Source organism: Magnolia sinica, chromosome 11, assembly GCF_029962835.1.
Source record: "Magnolia sinica isolate HGM2019 chromosome 11, MsV1, whole genome shotgun sequence".
In the NCBI taxonomy this organism is placed as follows: domain Eukaryota; kingdom Viridiplantae; phylum Streptophyta; class Magnoliopsida; order Magnoliales; family Magnoliaceae; genus Magnolia; species Magnolia sinica.
Window position 1 is genome coordinate 25,157,066 of NC_080583.1, and position 7,996 is coordinate 25,165,061.

General features: G+C 39.2%; 1 long non-coding RNA gene across 1 annotated transcript; it reads right to left on the bottom strand.

Annotated features, from left to right (window-relative positions):
* Window positions 1-1,133: 1,133 nt before the first annotated feature.
* Window positions 1,134-4,384, bottom strand: LOC131218309 (uncharacterized). The gene is made up of 2 exons (XR_009157623.1): window positions 4,240-4,384; window positions 1,134-1,355 (listed from the first exon to the last, which is right to left on the bottom strand). It is a non-coding gene; the product is annotated as an uncharacterized LOC131218309 (long non-coding RNA).
* Window positions 4,385-7,996: the final 3,612 nt, after the last annotated feature.

Genomic DNA, 7,996 nt, shown 5'->3' on the forward strand with positions numbered 1-7,996 from the left:
GCTGAAATGGCTCTAAATGCCAGATAAAGGTGGATGATAAGAGATCATCCAAAGAGGAGGACTGAGTCAGGCCCCACAAAGGAACAAACCTTTTCACATCCATACAGCTACTAAGCTCAAATTTTCAGTTTTTTTATTGATTGAATTTCTCCTTAAGCTTGATAGAAGTATGTTTTTACCCCTTAATATCTGTTAATTTGAGTTGATTGAACTGATTTGTTTAAGTTCTGAAGGCTTCCATGAATTGGTGTGAGTGTGTAAAAAAAATGTAGGAGGGCTTTTGGAGGCCCTTACTGCTACAATACGTTGTGGGAGGGTTTTAAAGTCAATGCATCAATGCTTAACTAAAGTTAATCACTGTATGCTGTTGTTGCAGTCATGAAGTAGCATTCATCGGGAGACCATTTGCTTGTAACAGAACATTCTGCCTTTGTTGTTCCAAGCAACTTTTTCTCAGAATAGTCCCAAAAAGCCTGAAAAAACAGAATAATATACAATAACAAAGGAAAAGAAAAACATTGACAGATAAATATTCTGAACTGAGAAAAGAATATCCACAGTTCAGCAAGTGACACATTGCAAATAAAATCCTATAACATATAAGAGGGAAGACAGGCAGCTTTTGAGCAAAGATCAACTAATGATTTAGCACCTTCAACCAAAGGAAAATAGTACAAGGTTCACACATGGTGTTGTGGATGCACCCGCTGCTTGTTTCCATATCCCTCTTATGAAGGCACTTTGGGTGACTAAAATGCCCTCTAGAAAGGTGATGTGGAGCCAGCAATGGGCATGTAAAATAAGGCAAAAGTATTGCCAGAAAACCTCTTGGCCAAAATAGAATGATACTGATTTTATAATGTGTCCAAGATCTACGCAGCAATTAGGCAATATCCATTTCAGGTATTAGGTAACAACAAAGAAATTTCAATAAAATGACTCAAAGCCACACCGGGAAAACTAGAATTATTTCAATTGGCCCCAATTTGGCCCATTTAAGTCATTGGGTCTAAAAGCACATAGGGCCTTTGATTTCAGGCCCAAGCTTGCACATTAACATCATACAAGGGCCTATAATCCTCTGCTTGAGCATCAGTATAATCATTTTGCAAAACATGAGAATGGCAATGTGATTGGTGCCCATGGATTGACTTACATTTCTCATTTATTTTTGGAAAGCATTACACACTGCACATCTGGTGTAAATTTAGGCATATGCAATTACAAACAAAAGAGAAGTGCAATTAGAAAAACCTCTGGCTGCAATTCTACACAATCAGCAAAATCAGCATCTGCAACCAACTCCTCTGCATTCTGAGGTCGTAGTCTTACAGCCACTCGAACTCTTCCAAGAACTGTCCCAAGCATCCAAAGAAAAGAAAAGAAAATTCAGAATTGATCATAATTAAAAAAATTTTATGAAAAAAATCCAGACTACAAAACAGATGCTAATGAGACACACCCATTTTCCAGGCAGGTCAACCAAATAGCCTTCTAAGGAACATAGAGAAAAGATACACACAACAATCTTTTCTTCTTCTTTTTTTTCCTTCTTTTTATCAAGAATCCTGACAATATGATGAGATATAACAAGAGATTTTTATTAAGAGATAATCGAGGAGGAAATAATTCCAAAATAGAGCATCATGGATACCACCTTCATTAACAGTAACATCTGCAGCAGATCCATTTCAGTTTATGGTTTTTAATGGTGTAAACAATATACAAATTTTATGGCATGGGCCAAAAGATGAACTATATACAAATTTCAGGTGGACCACAACATACAAAACAGTGGTGGAAGACCATTATAAACATTTTTTTTTTTTTTTGTGGGTCACAAAAGTTTTGGATCTAATTTTATCAAAACAGGTTAGATACTAGCAGATGGCAAGTCAAAAATGATAGTGTTGGAAATATGTAAATACCCATGAAAATGCTGGACAAAAGGAAAGAGTAACATGGCCATAAAGATATCTACACAAAGAAAGCTTCAAATTGATTAATTTAAAAATAGAAAATGATATTTGCATAATGTTTACTACAAACAAACAATATCAACTCACCTAAGGCCCTGTTTGGTAGACACCTAAAAAATGATCAATAAGACTACTGATTTCAAAACTAAATCATCCCAAAATTGAAGAAGAAACTGATTGCATAGTAAAGTGAAGCAGCAACAGATTTGGATGCAGGCATGGGGTAGCGTCTATTAATGTAAATAAGTATAAATAGGTAGGAAGCAGGAGCGGGAGTGACAATCTGATGTGTGATTAGAAGCGGGAGCAACACCTAGTTAGAAGCTGTGTTGTCAAATCGCATAAGTCTTCTATGATGAAAAGCATCAAATTGAAACATAAGCAAGCAGCTTCATCATTCTGAATGTGTTTCCACTGCAGATAATACTTTGCTCTGCTATGAAGCTCTTTCGAAGGGCAAAGAAGGATACAACCATCGGAGAGGTATTTTCCCATCTTGATTGAAGTATCCAGCACCCATCTTCAAATTCAAAATATAAAAGCTGATCTTCTGATATGTTATCTGGGTGCAGCTGAATAAATCCTATACTGACATCTGTAAGACTGCACTAGTTCCCCAGGCTAGCATGTTGGAATTCTCAAACATGTGCAGAGTGCTTAGTGACCAGGTCCTTGATTTTGTTTCAGTCAATTCAGATTCTCAGCATTTAATTTTTATTTTAAAAAAAAAAACTAATAAACAGTCCCATCTGATTCATAGTGCAGGGGCTTCTCAAACTTGGTGGGATGATATCAAATGCATAGGAATGTGCATTAGTGGGATAAGTGCCATAGTTTGCATGAATTTCGGGCCAATTTGGGATTCTGTCAAGTTAATAAAATCATTAGATGGGTTGAGACAACACTCTTACTAAAGAATGATCTGTTACAAGTTCCAGGAGAATGATCTGTTACAAGTCAGGAGTAAGCTAAGTATCTAAGCATATCCATGACACTAGCAAACAATTAAAGATTGCATATTGATTAGAAATAAAAAAAAAAAAAAAAAAATTATAAAAAAAAAGCTATAAAAGATTGCAGCTAATCAATGAAAAAATAAACTTAAAAATTTTCAGCTGTAGCAAAGAGAACAATGTGAATAGGAAGTTACAGTGTGTTACATGTGTTGCAGTTTACCTTTTGCTGGGTGAAACAGTAGGCACTACCTTTCCGAAGCTTCAAAATTGAAATTAATGGTTTGAATCCCACAATTTCCTTTAGTAAAATCTGCACTGCACAAATTTTTTTAAGTAATCACCACAAAAGCATATTGGGACTAGGCATCTTTAAAAGCCACAAACCTGGTCGGATGCATTGTTACAGAGAAGATTGTTCAGTAATTCAAGACAGCCCTGTTTAGAAACAAAATATCAGTGGATGCCATCAGTACCCATCAATATGCTCAAAGAATTCTGCGCTAGGGTTTCCAGACAACTGTTTAGAAACAAAAAGATATTTGCATAATGTTTACTGGCAATGCTTTTGTCTCTAAGTTTGATACGGTATGGTATGGAGTGCAATTTTATCTTAGGTATACTCTGCTGCTAGCATGAAGGGAGTGTAGCATGTGCCATGCTGAGCCTGATTTGGCCTCAACTGGGAGACTCATTGAGTCAAGTCAATGGCTCAGTCGACCCGACATGACTGGAACTGAGTCACTCCCCTTCTGAATGGGGATTTTACCAAAAACAAATATGTGCAAGTGGGATTTGAACCCCTAGCATCCGCGGAGGTAAGCTATGCCCTTAATCAGTGAGGTTAGTATTGTTATCAGTTTTGAGTTATGTTCTATATTACTTAATTGAACTATTTTAAGAAAAAGAGTTAAAAGGGTCAGGTAGAGTCTTCTATTCAACCCAACCTGTTTGAACATTGAATTGAGTTATCGGGTTTTTGAACTATGTACACAGTGCTACATGCAGTGTTGCTGTTGGTTTTGAGTTATGTTCTATATTACTAAGCTTGTGAACATTTTTCTTTTATATCTAGCTTGTAATGCTAAAACATAGATGTCGTTATGCATACAGAAGCACCTGGCCTCAACTGCATCCGTTGTGTGAAGAGTGATGAGGATATTTCATCTGGGATGCCACTAAATGGATGGGCCACAGCACGAAAATACCATGACAATGCAAATCCCTAATTCAGGATTCGACAATGCAAATCCCTAATCAGGTATTCTAGAAAGCAACAGCAAGAAGGGAAAAGGTTTACATCATACCTAAGAATCGGAGACTCACGAGCAGCGGAAGGCCGAACTGCAGCAGAGGGCCGATGAGATAGAGAGAGAGAGAGGACTAGGGTTTTGAGAGAGAGAGAGAGAGAGAGAGAGAGAGAGAGAGAGAGAGAGAGAGAGAGAGAGAGAGAGAGAGAGAGAGAGAGGGAGAGGGAGGGAGAGGGAGAGCTTGAGGGACTCGAGAGGGAGAATCGGCACGTAGCTGGAGATGAGGGGGCAGAAATGAAGTTAGGTTTTTTTTTTTTCTTCTTATAGAACCCTTTACCCACAGTTGTTAAAATCGGCCGCTAGCAAACAGTAGCCCCATCAGTCGGCTAAGCTACACTTTCTTGTAGTGCAGGTGCCAACTTGGGAGATCCAAGCTACTCATCAAGTGGGCCTCACTGTGTTAGTTGTCAGCTTAAGTATTCTTAGCAAAGGATTAAAACACTTCTAGACAAATTATTCTAGTAATGATATATTATATTCTTTAATCTTTTGAAGCATGTGTTCCTTTTCTTTATTAAATATTGTAGCATGCATGTTAAAATTGATGACCTATCTACTTATTTGTCCTTGAAGAGCTTTAAAAAAGCATTCTCCATCTAGACAATGGAGATGTATAATCCTTAACTGAAGGATATTCATAGTATCCTTGAGTCCTAAGTTTATAAGAGTGAGAATGTGTTTGGCGATCGAGTCAGTTGTCTGATGGGCCCCATGGTTTGTAAGTCATCCCCCAAAACATCTCCCCAATGGGCCAAACCCCATGTTGTTGGCCTAAAAGTAGATGGTTGAGAAAATAGGAAGAACGTTCAATTTTAGAATGGCCTAATATTAGCTGGCTGGAATCTTCATACATGGGATAATTTTTTACCAAGGTCGATTGACAGTGGGGCGCATCAGATGAACGATTTGGATCACTGTTTCATTGATCACACTTGATGAACTAACACCCCAGAGAATATTCTGCAAATCCTTGTGCTCCAGATTATTCAATTCCTCCGAGAACGATGAAATGTAAGAGACTAAATGGAGAATCCTTCTAGTATGAGTAGGCATCAGTTTCAAAGCAAAAAAAGCAATGGAGAAAAGCAATGACAGAATCAGCGAACTACCCATGCTCTCCATCATTACATCCTTTCCTTGATGCGAATGAAATTCATTGTAAAAAGGTGGAGAAACATGTGGAAACACATCTGAGTTGATGCCACTGCTCTGGACTTTGGCGTTGAATTCGCGACTGGCCAAACCCCAGAAGAATTCGTAGGTACTGTCAACCGATATCTACAACTCCACAAAGGCAATGAGATCAAGATGTTTCGGCTCATGTTTAATCCTTGCAATCAATATCTGTCACATGCTGAGAAATGGGTCATTCAAACCTATCGATGGAAGTAGGCTTTGTAACTTGCCTAACTCTCTCTTTTGTTATGATTTTATAACCCATTTAAATTTTAGTCGCTGCAATTTCTGCCCGCCTTTAAATTTCAATGGTTACACCTACCTCAAAATGCTCCACCTATACCTCGATAGAGTTAAAATGCCCAACTTGAAAGTATGCTTTCAAGTTGCCCACTTCCGGAGGAATTGAGTGTAAAGGAGTTTTGTGCTCTAACTAGTGTCAAGGTTTCTGCTCCGGATCTGCCACTTAAAGAGCTTGATAGTGGTTAACTGTTGGGGTGCCTATGAAATTCAGATTTTTGCTCCGAACCTCCAGTCATTCCATTTCTACGGGGAATTTATTCTTATGTCATTTGAGAATATTTCGAACTTGGTTAATGTACTTCTTACTGGTAATGGTTATAAACCTGACCATGTTTGGATTACAGTTCTGCGCCATCTTGAACATGTTAAGATTCTGACATTGTGTAATGGCTTGATGTACATGTTAATTTCTACTGTTCCGTGAAATTCTTAACAGTTTTCGTATGTGCCACAGAAACCTCTTGAAGCGTTCGTAGGATATTGATCTGTATCAGTCGGGCCCCCATTAGATGTCCTGGCTGAAATTCAGTCCATTAAACCATCGGTTTGGCTTCAAATGTATGCAGATGAAAAAAGAAAGGCTAATGAATGGACTAGCCTGAAATTTTTAGCCAGTTCATCTACACAACAGGGCCCACCCGATGTTTGGTGCGCAGAGGTGCATGTGATGCAAGACATGAAATTCAAGTATGATGTGCAAGAATTCAGGCTTAGATCATACCAATTCAGAAACAATTACACAAATTTCACATCCCACATGATAGTCTAAACATTCAATGAAAGGAGAATTTATGCGGGTCCAGGCCAACACAGGTTAAGAGCTGGACCAATAAAAATTATAAGTAAAACGATGTCAAAGGGAAATAGAAATCAACCACACATGCATAAGAATTGGTCCCTAATCCAAGGGATTCCCCAATTTCAATTCAAGGAACCTTAGGATGAAAAAAATAGGCAAATAAATTAGGGCTAATGCAAACTAAGATTAGGGTTTAGGAAATAGGAATGAAAAGAGGAAAACTAGAGGAAAACCAAACCCGGAGAAAGCTCTTGCGTGCAGATGGTGACCCGGAGCTGACGCACGTGCGCGGGTGGGTTGGGCGCACGTGTGATGGAATCCCGCCTCCCTAAAGTGACACTTAGGCCTTGGTCGGCTAGGGGAGACCTCCAATCCTTCCAAATTTGATGACGATTCGACGTAAGCTTGATGCGTAGTGATTCGTCGAAGTTTTAACCCTACTACAGGTCCAGATTATAGAAACTGGTTGTAAGGGGATGAATAGCTGCAAATGCTAAAATTTTAAAGCAATAATGATGATAAAAAATGAGTTATATAGATGAGAGATGGTAGGGACAGATGGGGATAGATGTGACTTCACACCACATAGTTAGCCCCTCGAAAAGGGAGGGCTTCGCATCCACTTTTAAATTCTTCCACAACTCACGAAGAGAGCAGAAAAATAAAGTAGAAATTTTTTTATTAAGCTTGAATGAATCAAAAGAACTATAAGGAGTGCCTATTTATAAGGAAAATCCTATATCCCAAAACTCGCACCATGTGCGCAACTTATTACTTGGCGGTAAAGTAAACTAAAATAAAAACCAAACAAAGAAATTCAAAACGTTCATGATATTCTAAATAATAACAAAAAGCAAAACCTAAAATATGACATCAATCCGACGAGTGGGCCATGATCATGAGGTCCCATGATGGGCTTTTCTTGACTATTGGGCCCACCCTTTTGAATTAAAACTTCGTCTTCTCGCTAGGAGGCCATCTCTAGATGTCGTCATCGAACCAGATCGATGGTGGGGCCCTCCTTCTGCGTACGTACCTGCGTAGGGGAGTGACGCGCGCGCGTGTAGGCGGCATGCGCACAATCTCCTCATTAACTCTCCCCAGCTGCGAAGATTTCGCCACTGGCGAAATAAAACTCCTGAAATGCTCCAAGATGTCAGGATCAAGTCTCTAAAGCTCGTCTTCAGTGAGCCACGTGCTCTCTGAAGCTGGGCATGACTTCCATTTAACTAGGTACTTCTGAAATCCACCATCTGACGTGAAAACTATCTCATGGTCCAGGATATCGTCTATTTCCTCTCTAGGTGTGTGAAGGCTAGGTATGGGAGGCAGGGGCTGGGATGAAAGGTCGGGAAGAGACCATGGATCAAGGGATAAATCTGGGGAATCAGGATAGGTGGGCGAAGGGCCAGACAAAGTATCAGTGGATCCCTGAAAAGTAACTAGATCCTCCACATTGAATGTGGAACTAATTCC